The sequence below is a fragment of the Tenrec ecaudatus genome, chromosome 6 (assembly GCF_050624435.1).
Source record: "Tenrec ecaudatus isolate mTenEca1 chromosome 6, mTenEca1.hap1, whole genome shotgun sequence".
NCBI classification, from domain to species: domain Eukaryota; kingdom Metazoa; phylum Chordata; class Mammalia; order Afrosoricida; family Tenrecidae; genus Tenrec; species Tenrec ecaudatus.
In genome coordinates this window covers 169,456,114-169,474,274 of record NC_134535.1, presented here as the reverse complement: position 1 = coordinate 169,474,274, position 18,161 = coordinate 169,456,114, and the positions used below count along the sequence as shown (strand labels likewise).

At 43.2% G+C, this 18,161-nt stretch overlaps 1 pseudogene; it reads left to right on the top strand.

Moving 5' to 3' along the window:
• Positions 1 to 5,449: 5,449 nt before the first annotated feature.
• Positions 5,450 to 6,206, top strand: LOC142451335 (ATP synthase peripheral stalk subunit b, mitochondrial pseudogene; annotated as a pseudogene).
• The last annotated feature ends 11,955 nt before the right edge of the window (positions 6,207 to 18,161 follow it).

Genomic DNA, 18,161 nt, shown 5'->3' with positions numbered 1-18,161 from the left:
GGAAATTGGTAGTGGTGATGGTTGTCAGCATGTCATTAATGTCAATAAATTGTCTGGTCAATGTGCTGTCATGAAATGCTTTCCACATGAAAAATAACGTGAAATAAATTGATTAATGTTCTGTGACTTTGATTTCTATTTTCAATTTCCCTGCTGACTGATGGGAGTTTCAGACATTCATTCAGTCTCCCTATGCTGTGGTCTACCTGAACATTGCCATGGTAATGCTGACTTGTACTGAAACATACGAGACCTTCAACCCTGCATCAGTTCTGCTCTTGTGTTTGCTTGGGAGTTTTTTCAGCCATGCTTTCCTATGTGTGTTTCGGACGCTTGAAGAGCACCATGTTGAGAGAATGGGAATTCCTGATCTTTGTTGATCAGGTAAAGGATTAGGGGGAAGGAAATGAGCAAGCCTGCTCAAGGGGACATGGTGACAAGAAGCTGGCCACCTAAGAGTGCAGCTGTCTCTGACTTCCACTCATTCCAGAAACCAGCAATTCTAGAAAGTTACCGAGCTCTCTAGGAGCCTACAAGCAACTCCCTGAGTGTCCTCTCTCGCTCCCTCAATGTTTGCACAAATCTCTCACTTATCTTTTAAGTAGTTGTGTACTACCAAAGAAATTATAAATGTGCTATTAAAGTACATGAATGTATACTCTCTTTTCAAGAGCACAATGAGAACTGAATGTTTATTCTATATGTAAACAAATGAATTCCGTTAGGATATGAGTGAGATAAAAGTTCAAATAATTCTTATGTGCAGTAAATTGCAGTTTGTCATTAGATTCTTAAACAGCAAAATCATTTAAAAATAACTCGTTATAAATGACTAATAATTTTAATAGCCATGTTCCTTTAAAAAAAGGTTAATTTCTCAGTTTAGCCATTTAAAATAAACTTCTAAACGCTTTGATAAATATGATTGAAAAAGATGAAAACTAGTTCCGAATGCAGTTCCCTTCCTCACCTTGGTAAAAAGGGAGAAAAAACGCACAAGGCAGTGGAACAACCTGAAGATTTATTACGTTTCTCTGATAAACAAGGCAGATGGAAATGGTGTGGGGAAATAATAAGCTAGATATACAGGGTGACATTTCATCGTGCACATTTGAGTTCTCATTCGTTATGTGTTCGATGTGGTCGCATCACACCACTCTCCTTGCGGTTTTCATATTCATCTACGGCCATCGTAATAGCTCTGAGAGTAGAGCCTCATAAATATAACCCTTTGCTATTTAGGGAACATTTTCATATTGAGTGGGTTACTGGCGGGGAGGGGAGAGACCAGGGGAACCTTGACTGCCTGATTGTCACACGAAATCAAAGCGATGTCCTTAAGAATGAAGATCGTGCGCCCGGCCCGGGGCTGGACTCCTGCAGAGCTAGATTGCTTCTGGGTTCTCGTGTCGCTAAGAATGATTTCTCACTGTCTGGCAAATGCCTTTCTGAAATGATCCGCGCAATCTTTCACTTAAATTGCGAGATGGAATCGTTTCCTGCACATCGCGAACTGCTCCGGAAATAGACCCATCAACTCCAAGGCAGAACGCCAGCTTATGATCATAGTAAAAGGAACGCGAGTAGAGACGAGGCGCTGCGTTGCTGTGTAGGCGTCTGTTGCTGATGTTAATTAGCGAGCATCATCTTTTGCCTCCATTTGAGCTGCTAACGCGTGAAAACCCATTTTCTGAAGTTGCCTTCTCGCCCTGAATATCAAGGCACACGAGTTCCAAGTAAACACAGACAGGGAAGAGCTGGATTAATTTCCACAAAAGTATTATCAAAAATTTTAAGTGTTTGTTAATGTTAACCAAAATTATGTGAATAATAACAACGCTGACATGCATCTTTTTTTTTTTTTGCATACCCTCTAAGTGGCAGGCCCTGCACTCACCATTTACATGATTGACTCCTTTACTGTCTATAAGCAGCTGAAAGATGGGTCCCTGGCTGCTAGCAACTCTGCACAGGAAGGAACAAAGGGCTGCCTGGTCCTGTGTCAACCCCAGTAGCAGTTGCAGACCAGATCATGTGATCCATCCCTCCTTCAATCTTCATAGAACGCTATGAAGTAAAAACTGCAACTCTCCCTGTTCTGTAGATGAGGGTTAGAGTCGTTACATCACACCTGGACATTCACTGAGGAGGAAAGCAGGGACTTGACACCAGGCATTTTTTACTTCAAATCTCATGCTCTTACATTTCTGTCTCCAAACGGAGGGGAAAAGAAAACAGTGAAGGTATCTTTGAAAGATCCATACTAAATATATCAAAAGAGCGTGAATTAAGAAGAGCACGTGAGAAAGAGACCAGAGACTAGGAATGTAAAATGGATGAATCACAAATGTAAGCCTTCTAAAATCCTGCAAAGACAAAACACAAATGGTGTCTATATTGGAGAACAAACCGTTTGGTCAAGAGAAGCACAATGATTCTATATATTAAGACGACAAAGACATTTTCCCAAGGAGCCTCATAAAGAGAACACTTTGGAATGAAATGAAACTCATTCCAAACAGTGTCCTTACAGCAAAAGTGGTAATGCATTTCAGAGAACTGGCCCTTACTGATTGACCATCACAGGCAGATGGAGCCCCTTGCAGAAGCCAGTGCAACATGGCCCAGTTGTCCAAAGATCATAGACAAGACTGAAGGCATGAATGAAGCCAAGCCCGGTGGAAATAGCAAATAGCACCAAAGCAAAACACAGAGAATTTCAGAATAGTTTTCCCTCACCACAGATCACCCCTGACTTTCATCTGTAGTTTGTGGTATGTAAACAGTATTTTTCAAGATGTAAAAACAATGAAACCTACAATGGCACCTGTGGCAGTTATATAATCTGTTGTCAATTTGAGAGGATTGAGCTGGAAGGGTGGCGTTTGGCCTGTCAATCAGGTCGTCGCTTGATGATCTCATTTGGAGGCGCTAAGGAGATAAATAGCTCACTGGAAGCAGGACGCAGACTCACTCCCAGAGAGACATTCTTATTGACAAGCCACCTGGAGACAGGCTGTTGGCAGTCAGAGCCTTGGACCTGAAGGAACCACGTGAAGACCCCTGCCAGCACTGAGATGCTTCTGCAGCCACTGGATCCACAAGACTTTCTACCCACTGCCCTGTGATCTTCCTGCATTCAGCATCATTGCATGTGTTGTGTGAGTCTGAAGAGGAATATTTATACATGGTACTGGACATATGGGCTAATATCGGACTTATGGACTTGAGTTGGACTGGGCTGGGATGCTGTCTTAATGTACAATTGCTCTTGTATTAAAGCTCTTTCATACACACATGAGTCTCCCTGGATTTGTTTCTCTGGTCTACCCGCGCTAACACAGTACCTGAGGAACTCACATCTCAGAAATGGTGCTTTATAAATTCTGTTGACCCAATTCACCCTGTGATTTGGCCCTTACTTGTCCCTATTTGAAGCATCTAGGGTGACGCTGTGGATTAGGCACTGGGCTACCAAGCACAAGGTTCAAACCCACCAGTTGCTCTGCGGGAGAAAGATGAGGCTGCCCTCTTCTGTGAAGACGTACAGCCTGGGAAACTCTCCTCTGCCCCACAGGCTCACTATGAGTTAGATCCAACTTGGAAGCCAAACCCACTGCTATCGGGATGATTCTGTTTCTGACATTGGAAATGGTTATGCCTCCAGGTGCCTCATTTTTTTTGTTATTGTTGTGTTTGTTTGAAACTAATTCATGTGTCACATGAGAATTTAAGTCAGGTTCTTTGTTTGTTTTGATCATTTTATTGGGAGCTCGTACAGCTCCCATCTATCCATTGTGTCAAGCACACTTGCACATATGTTGCCATCATCATTCTCAAAACTTAAGTCAGTTTTCATTTTACTTCCCTCCTTTTAGAGCCACTCAAACTAGTGTGGAGATCTGAGGGTAAAGGAATCTGCAGGACTTTTAAGGTTGTGACTCTTCTTTTTAATGTTAGAGTTTTCCCCCTTTTATTTGTGGAATATAACACACAGAGAATAACGACAGTGTCCCAGTAGGTCCCAGTAAGCCCCATGTGTGGAGTTCTGTCTTCGTTTCTTTCCTGCTCCTGCCCTCTCTTTCCCACTCCGTGACACCACCACCGCCTCTGGCCTCATCAGGCTTCAAAGTCTCTTCCTTTGGCCTAAAAGTAATTTTTCTAGTGTTTTTTTCTTCTTTATAATAATGGTATCATGAGATATTTATCGGTATAAGATTGACTAACTGTAGTGAATATAATGTCCTCCAACTTTGCTCTTAGATAGACTCCTTATTGTCATTCTTTATAGAATTTGTGTTTCCCTCTCAAATCTGCTTTTATTTCTTCCTTTTATCCTTTTCTTGGTGGAGTATGACACACAGGGAAAAACATACAACACACAGTTGAATAACCCATCTCGCTGCAACAGGGACAGTAAACCTCCCCCTCGCCCCCCATGTTTGTGAGCCTTTCTTCTTTCATTTGCACTTCTATCCCTTCCTGCCCTCTCTCCTTCTTCAGCCCTCTCTCCATCCCCAGCCTTGCCACGGCCTTCAAGCGCTGCTCCTTTAAGTGTGAAGGCCATTTTTCTTAGTTCTTTTCTCTCCTTTATAATAGTGGTTCTATGTTGTGTGTCTTCCAAATTCATCCATGTCATGAGGCGATTGACAGTTTCATCATTGTTTTTAGAGATGCATAATATTTCATTGTAGATATGTACCACAGTTTATTTATCCGTTTCACTCTCCAAAAAGCTAGAGCCATAAGACATCAAAAAGAAATTAAAAGTATCATCTACACACACACAGAAGAAATAAAAATCTCTTTAATTGCAGAAAACATAATCCTATATATAGAAGAACCCAAAGATTCAGTTAAGCAATCACTAAACTACTTCAAAATTGCTAGCACAGCAGGATGTAAGATGAACATACAGAAATCAGTTAGAGCATTGTATATTGTGGATGATGATACCGAAAAAGATATTAAAAAACAACAGCATTTACAATAACTACATGAAAGATACAATATTTAGGAAGAAAACTTACCAGAGAAGCAAAAGAAAACTATAAAATACTCCTTCAATATACTAAAAGGAACTTACCCACCTGGAACAAGTTACCATGTGCCTGGATAGGCAGAGTAAGTATTGTGAAAATGTCAATATTACTAAAAATACAAATCCAATGACATTCTAGTTCAAATTCCACCACGATATTTCAAAAAAGATGGGAAAACTAATTACCAACTTTATATGGACATGAAAGAAGCATAGGACAAATTAAACACTATTAAAAAATAAAAACAAAGGAGGAGGAGTTAACTTAAAACCTATGATCTGGCCATGGTAATTAAAACAGCCTTGTACTGGTACAATGATAGATCTGAAGACTAGTGGATTAAAATGGAAAATTTAGCTCCCATTGAGGTCACAGGGACGCTAGGACCGCCTGGACCCACCCTCACCATGTTGTCCTGGGTGGTTCTTTCTGCCGCCCCACAGTGGCCCCTCACTCTGAACAACGCAGCTCTCCGAGGTCCAGAGGCACAGCAAGCCACCAGGATCTTTCACACAGGGCAGCCACGTCTTGCCCCTGTGCCACCTCTTCCTGAACACGGAGGAAAAGTTCACGTAGGGCTGATCCCTGAGGAATTCTTCCAGGTCCTTGATCCTAAACCTGGCATCACAGGACCTTTTCCATGCTCAGAACTGGGCTTATCTTATATTGTCTATCCAAAGAAATATATGTGGCCACCCCAAAACCGTTTCTACCATAACAACAGTAGGGTTGCTTGTCTATGTAATTTAAAATAAATATGGTGTCTCTGTTGGGCAATTTACTGATAAACTCAAGGAGGAAAAACTTGCCAAGCTAGAAGAGGGGAAGCAGGCCTCCGTGAAAGGCATCTGGGATGTGATTGACTTTGAGAAAGCGCAGCGGGGCCCTGGTTGAATATCACCTTGTTGATGTTCAGAGGACTCTGATCGCTATGGTCCTGGAGGTTAGTTACTGAACACGGCTGCACAAAGTATACATGGAGGTGAAGACTCACCTGGACTAGCATGTCTCTGTGCAAAATATGACACGCTGAAATGAACAAGCGCACACGGTCAACTGGGTGGAGAAGAGCGTGGTGCAGAGCAGGAAAAGGAAACAGCTGCCAAGTGCCTTCAAGACCTAAAGCTGCTAGCAAAGAGGCCTGAAGCTCAGCCCATCATGTAAAGGTGTCCATGCCAATCAAGACAGCTACACGTGACTAAATGGAAAACTTGTTTGATAAAGGCATTCTTTGTATATTGCTGTCTACTCAAGTTACCGTTCACCTTACTGAAAATGAAGTGTGAGTTGGATATGTTCAGAGACTAAAACACAATCATTGGCCATCAAAAAATATAAAAAAGAAAACCTAGAAATACAGCTAAGTACCTATTGACACCTAAATTTTAATAGAGAAATAAAGCACATTAAATGAACAAGAGACAGCCTTTTCAATAAATGGTGCTGGGAAAACTGGATCTCCACCTGCAAAAAGAGAATGAAGCAAGACTCAATCTGTATACCAGGTACAAAAACAAATTCAAATGGATCGAAGACCTCAATGTAAAACATATAATTATTAAGATCATTAGTGAAAACTAGGGACAAACTTAAGGTCCTAAATAGAAGGCATAAAGAACTTGGAAGTACTAAAAATAAGACATTTATGCACAACAAAAGGCTTCCTCAAAAAAGTCAACAAATAACCCACAGATTGGGGGGAAATATTCAGTAATAATACATCAGTTAAAGGACTAATCTCCAAAATCTATAGAAAACCACAACAGCTTAACAAGTAAAACACAAATAATCCAGTCAAAAATGAACACAGGAATTGAACAGGTAACTTACCAAAGACAACATACAGGCAGCTAAAAGCCACATGAAGAAATGTCCGAAATTATTAACAATAAGAGAACTACAATTCAAAACAATAAGATCTATCACCTCACACTGACACATTTAGCAAAATTCAATAAAACAGAAAATAACAAAAGTTGGAAGGATGTGGTGAGATAAGAACACTTTCATCTTCCTGTAATGTTGTACAATCATTATGGAAATCAATATGACATTTCCTTAAACAAAAGCAAACCCAAGTACCTTGTGATCCAACAATCTCTCTACTGATATATGCCCCAAAGAGATTAAGATATAACACTGACAGACAAATATACACCTATATTTATTGCAGCAATTTCCACAATAGCAAACAGTCATTCTTACAAAGATTAACATTTAATATTGCCACCATTACAAGGAAAGACAAAGAAGAAATGTGGTATGTACATATACCAATTTGATTTTACTTTAACCACTATGCAGAGGCCAGGGCCAGGGGTGGGAACAAGGAGATGGGAGATGTGGGGAGGGGGTGGTACTAAAAAAGAGAAGGATTTAACATGAAAAATAAATAAATAAAATCACTTCATGGAAAAACAAAACAAAAACCTCCAGATTCCTTACCCCTCTGATCTAAATATTGATCTGAGTGGTTAAAAAAGAAAAAAAATAGAAGAAAAAATTCACTACTATCAAATTAATTCTGACACATAACAACCCTATAAGTTCCACAGAATAGAACTGCCCCTGTGGATTTCCAAGACTGTAAATCTTTATGGGAGTAGAAAGCTGTGGTGTACTGAGGTTTATTGTGCCAACCTAGCCGATAAACACATGTGGGGCTAATTGAAGGGCAGAGGGATAAATGGCTCAGTGAACCTCGCCTTTCTAGTTCTCGGGTCTCTTGCTTTCTGATGGTCGGACCAGGGTGCAGCTGCCTTAGCCAGTTCCCTGCTTCAGCCGGCAAGGCTCACTTCCTGCAAGACATCCCCGAGGAAAAGCCGCATGGACCTACCCCGATGCAGCCCTGGGTGCTGGAGCAGCCATGTGGAGACCCCTGCCAGCGCTGAGATGCTTACACGCCCACTGATTCTGCTTTTTTCCTGCAACCAGCATTCGTAGTGTGTGTTTTGTGAGATGGAGGAGGACTTTGTGGATTGGTGTTGGACATATGGGTTAATGTTGGACTGTGGGCTTGGGCAGCACTGGGTGGGATGTTTTCTTGATGAGCACTTAACCTGTATATAGAACTCTCTTTATATATCAGTTTCTGTGGATCTGTTTCTCTAGAGTACCCAGACTAACACAGGTACCAGCCTCCACAATCGAACAGGTCCAAGGGGCGGGTGTGTAACTGAGGGGTAAAATCAAAGAGACCTCAGACAAGATGAAGCGTGCAAGTGCTCAGCTCCAAGACTGTCATGACTTCAGGAGGCAGATCTGCGCAGAGAGAGCGAATGCATTTCCAACCAAGGCTTATGTACACTCTCGGGGCTTGCCAGTGCCCCTAGTGACAGCTAATCACATGCGTAATAGGAAGGGGCTGTTCAATAGGCATACCCATGACAGGGAGGCATACAAGATAGGCGGGCTCTAGAGTCAAGATGGCAGCCTAACCTTGGTCGTCCCTGAGTTGGCTTGACCTTGGGTGCCTTTGGGCTCTCCTTCAGGGGAACAATCCATTATCCTTATCAGAAAGGAGTGAGCCCTACTAGGGAAGGACAGATAACAGGGCCTGATGGCCTTAGAGGGCTGACAACCTTCAAGTAGATCACCTTTAAGCAGTAGACCTTCAAGTGTATAGCCAGTGACCATGTGTTCGCAAACAGCACCTTAGGTTTGGCATATATGATGGGGGGACATCCTGGGGAATAACATTTCTGTTTCCAACAGAAAGCCTCATCTTTCTCTTGAGGAGCAGCTGGTGGTTTTGAACTGCTGACGTTGTGGTTAGCAACCCCACACGGAACCCCATTCCTCCACAGGCATTATTTTTGGTTGTTTCCATCTTTCTACTAGAATAGAAAGTGCTGCAATAAGCATGAGTGTTTATGCATCTGTTCAGATCTTGTTCTTTATCTCTTAGGGATCTATATGAAGTAGAGAGAATACTGGGTCATATGGCATTTCTATTCCCATGTGTCTATGGGAGTGCCATGCTGTTCACTATGAACATAGTGACTGTACTGTGATCTCACTAGTGGTGTACAAGTGCTCCAATATCTCCACATCCTCTCCAGCATTGGTTATTTTCTGTTTTGTTTTTAATTGTGATACAGTGTCAGTGTTTTAAGTTCTGGGCTTTTTTCCCATGTGCTGTTGGCCACCTGGATGTCATCTTCAGTGAATCGTCCATGCCCTTCATGTCTTCTGCCCTTTTAAATCGGATTCTGTGGTCCTCTTGTTGCAGTAAATGGAGTGGGGTCATATCTGACCTCCTCTGGCTTCCCTATTACCATGAGACAGGGGTCAGACATGCCTCCACTCTCCATCCTTTGTTACCTATTCTGGCCCCAACGAGTCCCCCCACACCACTCTACATCTATGCTGGGTTTAATAATTCATTGCAATGGCCATACAGAACTCACAGACAACATTCAAAATTATGGGGTGAGGGGGAGTTGCTATGGAAATTAATATATTACAATAAGTCAGGAACAGTAAGAATACAGTCATTGGTCTACAGCAATACTTCTCCTTAATCTGCAGCCAAGCCTCTCCTCCCTCTCCAGTCTGCAGTCTCTCAGCCACTTGGTCCCTTGGCTTCCCTGGACTCAGAAGTTCACCTGTCGCTCTACCTCACAGTCTGATTATTTCAGCGCTGCTCTCCATGATGTTTTATTGTCTCCATACCATTGTCTCTGGTGCCTCTTTGGCAGGTCCACTGCCACTGCAAACAGATATAGAAGATGCTCTTCTTACGATCCCGTGATTTCTCTCCCAGGCTGAGAGGGCTCTTGTACACTGAGGAATGGTTTTGAGGGAGATGTGGCTTTGTCCTCTAGTCATCCGTGTCCCCAAGGAAAACAAAGGATGGCGTCTTAAGTCACACTCTCTAGAGCAAAGTTAGAAGGTACCCTCAAGGAAACACATTAGTTTCAGCGGAGATCGCAACTTAACCCCACTTAACCTTGTCTATTAGTATAGCAGAGGACTTACTGCAAGATGGGACTGGGGCCACAGGCAAATAGTCTATCATTACAAAATGTCATTTAAGGTATTATGGTTAGAAGGCCCGTGTTAACTGGCTTTATCTCACGTAAGGTATTGTACTTTCTATGGATTTTTGAGATTAGCCCTTTATCTGATATGTCTTTACCAAATATTTTTCCCAATATCTTTCTTTTGATGCATATAAATTTCTTGTTTTTAGGAAGTCCCATCCTCCATTTTCTCTGTGTAGTATGGGTAGTCTTCTTTATGTTTGGTAGTGTGTTTGTGCCTTGTATTAGGACTTTTAATTTAGTCTATTTTTTATTGACGAGCATTATAGTGCTAGAGTTTATATTCAATGAATGAATTCATCCTGAATTCATTCTTTTATAAGGTATGAGTTATGGTTCCTATTTCATTCTTTTGCAGGCAGAGATCCAATTTGTCCAGCACTTAATGTGGCTTAGGCATTTATCAAAAATCAGGTGTCTGGAAGTGCTTGATCGTATTTCTTGATTCACTGTTATTATCCATTGGGCTACATAACTATTATTGTATCAATACAAAATTGTTTGATTACTGTGACTGTTTTTAAATCAGGGAATGAGAGGCCTCCTACTTTGTTTTTTAGTAGTGCTTTGTTTACCCTGGGTTTCTTCCCTTTCCATATAAAGTTGGTGATTAGTTCTGATATTTCTTTGAAGAATCATATTGGGATTCAGATCAGAATCTCATTGAATGTATAGAATATTTTGGTAATATTGACATTTTCACTGTATTGAGTCATTCTGTCTGTGAATATAGGACATTCCCCACTTATGTAAGCTTCTTGGTTTCTGGTGGAAGTATCTTATAGTTTTCTCTTGTTTCTTTGACTTGATTGAATCCCTAAGTATTTTCTCATTTGGGTGGTCATTATTAATTTTATTATTCTTTTAATTTCCTTTTCAGAATCCTCTTCCTTAATATACAATCATCTAATTGATTTTCTTAATGTTGGATCTTATAGCTTGCTATGTTGCCAAAAATTTTAATTAGTTCCAGAACTTTTTTAATTGAGTCTTTGGGGATTTCTTTGTATAAGACCATGCCGTCTGTAAATGAGTTGGCATTGATTCAATACCAGTGAGTGAATGTCTGAAAAGAGACACGGTGAAATGGGTTATTTCTATGAAACTCATTTTATGAAGCAAGTATAACCCAGATACTAAAACCAGGAAAAAGTTATCACCAGAAGAGAACACTAAAGCTCAGTGTCCCTTAGGATTAGAGATGCTAACATTTTCCACAAAAATTCTAGTTCACAGAATTCAACAAAATATTAAGAATTGACATGTATATCATCACAGAGGGGGATTCACATCAGGCATATAAGAATGGTTCAATCTTAGAAAAATGATACTTCAACTTCCATCCACCCCTCCGTCAATTAGGACTTGGCACACGTGCCCATTGAATCAGATTCATGTGGTTGTTGCTGTTGAGTGCCATCAAGTTTTGGCACATGGTGACCTCAGGTATCAGAGTTATACTTCCCCAGTGGGCTTTCTAGGCAGTCATCTTTACGGTTGCCGAGCACCAGGTCCTGCTCCTGTGGAGCTACTGGGTAGATTTGAATGGCCAGTATTTCACTGAGTGGCCAATTGCTCCTTGAACTATGTCCATAGTGATCATCCATGATCTATCTAACTTCATTGTTATTTCAAATTTTTCTGACCACTCGCTCCTTATGAAAATAATCCATCTCCCTCATTTCCCTGTGTGGCAGTTACATAATCTCCTGTCCAATCTCCAAGCAAAGAGGTGGAGTCCAGCCTGTCAATTGGGTCGCAGCTTAATGTCCTCATTTAGAACCACGATGGAAATAAATAGCTCACTGGAGGCCAGATACACACACACACTCTCTCTCTGCTTCATCTCCCTATGAGGCGTTCCTGTTGACAAGCCACATGGAGCTATGCTGATGGAAGCCAGGGCCCTGGAGCTGGAGGAGCCACGTGGAGACCCACACCAGTGCTAAGATGCTTCCACTGCCACTGGATCCACAAGACTTTCCATCCACTGGCCCTGTGGTTCTCAACCTTCCTAATGCCATGACCCTTTAATACAGTTCATGTAGTGACCCCCCAACCATAAAATTATTTTCTTTGCTATTTCATAACTGTAATTTTCCTACTGTTATGAATCAGGCAACCCCCCCAGCCCCCGCTGCCAAGGGGTCATGACCCACAGGTTGAGAACTGCTGCACTGGCCTGTGATTTTTTTCCTGCATTCAGCATTATTGCATGACTGCATGAGTCTGAAGAAGAATTTATAGATTGGTGTTGGACATATGAGCTAATCTTGGATTTATGGACCTGATGTGGACTGGGATGGCATGTCTTCTTAATACACAGTTACTCTTTGATATACAGTTCTTCTCATGCATGTATGACTGTCCTGGATTTGTGTCTCTAGTCCACCCAGACCAACACGCCCTGATACCGTGGCTTTCTGCTTGTCTTTCTACACTGAAGGCTTCTCAGTTCTTTGCTTACCTCCTCTTCTTCCAACTCTTACATTTCCAGCACACCACTTTTCCCTCCAAATACACAGCCACCTCATGTTTTCCTATATAAATCTTTATTGTAACACGTCTCTTTCATATTTTCAGTCTGATCACCTGGCACAGCGCAGGTGCTCAATAAATGTTTTCTGAATAAGAGAACTCAGGTAAGTTGAGTTAGAAGATGTTTGGGGAAACAAGGCCAGAATGATGATTTTATAAAGTGTAAAATTGCACTGGGGGATATAACTGGATCAAAAAAAATACTATTCACTGGCTTAGGAGACTCTTTACATAGCAGAGTGTGAGCAAGAGACAAGCGTAACTCTGAAGTGTCTGGACTGGCCACCGTGTGCAAAGTGAGGGATGGCCCTCTGCTTGGATCAAGTTCTCGGATTTCCATCTATTTTGTATTCTGCCGAATAGAAGCGCCCATGTGTCACTAAAACCATAGAGGAAGACTTTCTGTGTAAGTCGTTAGTTCAATAGATGCATCCCACTAGTCTCTAAGCACCACAAGGGCAGAGACCCGCTGGTGGCAGCCAGTGGCTAGCCCACCCGAGGCACACAATAGTAATGAGTTCTCTTTTATTGAGGGCTTTCTGTAGGCAGCGCTGGTGGCTAAGTGGGCTGTGTATTGGACTGCTGGTTGCAAAGTCAACAGTTCCAAACCACCAGCTGCTTTGCAGGAGAAAGATGAAGCTTTCTGAGAGTTGCCGTCTTGGAAATCCATAGGAACGGTTCCACCCTGTCCTGTAGGACTGCTGTGAGTCAGAAGTGACCCCTTCATCGTGAATAGTGGGCTAGCCACTGCACTACACTCTTGTCATATGTTTTCCTCCCTTAATACCCAACATTAAGAAATTCCTTAAGGTGTGAAACTATTGTGGCTTGTTCAAGTTTCTGTTGTTAGTGAAGTAGTTAAAGCCGACGTCAAACTCAAAGTGGTCTAGTGCTAAAGGCTCATTATCACTATGTTATAGAATCTTGCAGTCCCAACTTGCTAAAAATCCCAAATACATATTTAGATCACGTGACGATAGAATGAGAGAACACATGAACATTCACCCCAGTGATATATTCTGACGTTTCATTGAAAGATCACTTTTCTTTAGCAATGATTATATGTGTACATGAAGTCTTTTCACCACCTAATAGACTTCTTGGAATATAGCGCTGTATGGGTTGTGTGTGCAAACAGACATAAGGCACTCCAGTGGCACTCCAGACACATTGGGCGGTTCAGACCCACCAGCCGCTCCATCAGGGAAATATTAGACTATCTGCTTCGGTAAAGATTTACAGCCTCAGAAACTCACATGGCAGTTCCACTCTTCCTGCAGGGTCACGATAGTCAGAATTGATTTGCTGTGTGTGTGTGTGTGTGTGTGTGTGTGTGTGTGTGTACAGCAAACATAATGTAGGTGCTCATTCATGAGTGTGCGTGTCATCTTCACTGCTGTTGGCCTTTATGTGCTTCTTTGGGGGAAGAGACTGTTTTTATCCCAAATGTCCCCACCTTTCTGGATAAGACTCTAGACGCATAGCCATACTCTACAAGTATGCTGTATCAGGAGCCCTCGGAGGAGGGAGACACTGGAGAGATTTGGAACTGAAGAAGAAAGGGGAATGAAGATAGGCATTGTGGTAGTTACATAATTTGTTGTCAATTTGAGACTTTTATGTGAAGGGGTGGAGGTTGGCCTGCCAATCATGTCGCAACTTGATTATCTCATTTGGAGGTGCTAAGGAGATAATTAGGTCATTGGAGGCAGGACACAGACTCACTCCCTGTGAGACATTTCCGTTGACAAAACACATGGAGCAATGCTAGAGATCTGGAACTGGAGGAGCCATGTGGAGCCCCACCCCAGTGCTGAGATGCTTCCACCACCACTGGATCCACAAGACCTTCCACCCACTGGCCAGTGTTTGTTCCACATTTGGCATCATTGCATGTGTTTGGTGAGTCTGAAGAGGAATTCATAGATTGGTAACAGACATATGGGCTAATATTAGACTTATGGACTTGATCTGGGCTGGGCTGGGATGTTTTCTCAATATTCAATTGCTCTTGTCTATAAAGCTCTTTCTTATACACATATGCGAGTTTATAAATTTGTTTCTCTGGTCTACCCAGATTAACACAGGCACTCTGGTAGAAAATTATGAAAGTCTTGAAAGAGTATAAGGAGAAACATCAAGGATTTTTTTTTAAAGAAAAGAACCAAAGGCCAACAAATACTCAGGGTTTCTGGAATGAAAGTGATGAGACTTGTTAACATGAGAGGGAACTGGTGGAGGGCAGAGAACGGGAGGGGAATCCAGAGGAGTCTGCCCAGCACGTCAGCAGGCTGTGCTGAGAGCGGAGAAGAGAGTGATCACCCTCCCTGGTGACATTTCTCAGAAGCTGGGCTGCCTTCTTAGCAAATCTTCAAGTCTATTGCCTAGCTGGCTAGGCATGCCGAAAGGCTGTCAAGCTCAATTACAACGCGGGCCATTTGGTGCCACAGGCAAGATTCGCGTGGGCCACATCACATTGACAAATGTTGTTAAATTTATATTTTGAAGTGAGGATTCAGGAATATGGATAGGATATTAAAACGCTATATAATTGCTTTTATTGAAACATTTGTTTTATTTAATGTATTTATAAAACTAAAATTATTTTTACCTGAACCTTGCCAGCGCTTTCCTCCTACTAGTTTTCACTTACCTCTTATGTTGTGACCAGAAAATATAACAAAGTCACTAATAAAAAAACACAAAATGTTGGACAGCTGACCGGCGTGATGCACAATCGTCATGGCGTCCCTCTAAAACTGTTCACTCGTGCTGCCGCTAGGTGTGATTCCTAACAGCACAACGCAGAGCGCTCTTTTTAACCTTGTCGCTACTGGGATCTGTTTACATGACGTGACACTGAGCGTGGCAGACGTGTCGCTTCCAAACGTCCACGCGTCTTTACAAGTCCACAGGCCCCCAGGAAAGGCACTGGGGCACGTGTACACTCGTCTTCAGTAGTTACAGTGTTAACGAAGGAATTGTGTTGCCTGGTATCGGCATATCGAGGGAATGGTATTGCCTTGATCTCCCCTAAGTGCTATTTTCTTCATAACAATTTTTTCTATTTTCATGTTATTTCAGAGCACCGCAGGCCACAAAAAAATTACCTTGGGGATCACATGCGGCCCACAGCCCCCTAGTTTGACCCCCCCTGCTGTAAGGTGTTAGTGGAAGCAATATAACAGCAAAGCAGATGAGTAGAGCATCCACAAGTGCAGCATTTGCTTACTTAACCTAACACCAGCACTGTCCCCCACCCCAACTCCCCTGCAACACGGTCCCACCTATGCCCTGATGACCTGCTGGACGAAACCCCAGCCACGGCAGATACCCCAGAGGGATGCTGAACAGAACAACCCTGTGCCCTCCTAGAGGCAATTCATTTTTCTTACCCATCCTGAGAGGCAAGTTAGAAGCATCAGAGTAGGAGTGTCTGAGAATAACAATTTTTAAGTCATAAAGGAGTCACATTGGAAAGTCTTTAAAGCTGCTTTCTGTTTTAAATGCTCTCCTGCCCTTAAAAAAAAAACAAACAAAATACTGCCACAATGCTCCACAGAGTTCTTTGAATCAAAGACCTTGTCCCCTTTTTCATAAGCATAAGGCCAAAATTAGGAATTACTTGGCTTTCTCTTCTGAGACTGATCTATGTAAGGTTAGCCAGAGAAAATCCCCTCTTGTCCATTAACTACAGGAGCTGTCAGGATGGAATCGTGGGAAGCATTATGTGCATTTCTACACAGTGTCCAAATAGGAAACAAAACCAACCTGAGTTTCTTGAGAACCAGACCACAATTCCTTTTTACTGTTCCTTCTGTGTAGACAAGAGGGAGACAAACAGCTCCAAAGCAACACCCCCTTCTCCCCCTAAATGTGTTGTCAACGTGAATGCCCCAGAAGACAACAACCGACAGTCCGGTGTGTGGTATGATCTACTTGTATGGGCATTTTGTCTCTTGACTGAGTGAGGCCACCTCTCATCAAAAGGAAATGTTTGTTAACAATAGCTGACCCCACTGGGTGGTGCACCAGGTAGCAAGCTTGGCTACTCACCGGGAGATTGAGGTGGAGTCCACTCAGAGCCTCCTTCTAAAAGACCATCTGCAGTTTAAAACAAGAAATCAATCTGCCAACACACACACACACACACACACACACACGCACACACACAGACCATCTGTAGACAAGGAACCCCCACCACCTGTGGGGCCACAGGGAAGGGATGAGGTTTCCTCACTCCCCACTATCATGACCCCATTGCTGCTTCTCAATTCGGACCAGACCAGGGCATGTACACAGGTATAGATAAGAGATGGGGGCTCACAACGCATGGGATCCAGGTACAGAAGTGGGAATAGCGGTGCCAGCAGGGTAGGGGGGCTGTGGAGAAAGGAGGAACAAATCGCAATGATCTATACATTACATACTTCCCTTTCCAGGGGGAAGAACAGAAAACATGGGGGAAGGGAGACAGAGGTTGGTATAAGATATGAAAATAATAATTTATAATCTATCAACAGGGTATGAGAGGGGAGGAAGGGGGAAAAAGAGGAGCTGATACCAAGGGCTGAATAGAAAGCAAATGTCTAGAAAAGAATGAAGGCAACATATGTACAAACCTGCCTGATGCGATCGTTGTACGGATTGTAACAAGAGCTGAAAGTGAGAGTCCCCAGTCAAATGATTGTTTAATAAAAACAAAATTAAATCAGCCATTGAACACGAAGCGGAGCACAGCTCCTCTCTGCCTCACAGGGGCTCCCCAGGAGTTGTAGGAGGCAACGGAGTTTTGTGGGGTTTGGTTCAGTAGGTCCTCATCATGTAATTAGTGGAAGCGCAATGTTTCTCGAGGTGGGGGTACCTCAGTTCTTGGCTTCGCAGGGGAAAGAATGCGCGCCAAAGCCCGTTTTGAGATTTCAGAGTTTACAGTCTCAAAAAGGGTACACGCTCTTTCAGGGAAGCGGGCCAAGCCACGCGGCTTTGGGACACACAACCATTTCACGAGCAATCTCATGAAACAGCGCACCCACGCGTGCAGACCTGGGGGAGGGCTCCCAGGAACCGAGGGGGGTGAGGAAGAAACGGGTAGGAGGGCAAGGCGGCCAGAGTGCAGGGCAAGTGAGAATGCGGGCACTAGAAGGAGATCAAGAGGAAGAGGGGCTAGGGCGCCTGCGTGAGAGAGGACCCCTCACCCTCCGGCCTGCACTGACCGGGAGCAGGCTAAAAGGAGCAAGAGGAAGTCCCGGCGCATGCTTCCTGCCTTTATTCTGGCTCACCCCTGGCTGGGGGAGGTGGGTTGGGAAGGTGTTGGTGGATCCCATTGACTGTGTTAGGCCCAGCTGGGCAATGTGATGGGCCTGGGCCTAGTTTGGGCCGCCCAGGTGTGCCTCCCACCTGGCTCGGGGACTTGAATGTGAGCATCCTCAATTAGGGAGTCCTCATAGGCGTCTAGTGGTTGCGTGAGTTCTTCCCAACCTCCTTTAGGGGGCCTGCTCCGGCATGGGAGGGGCAGCCCCCTTGTCCCTGAAGCTGG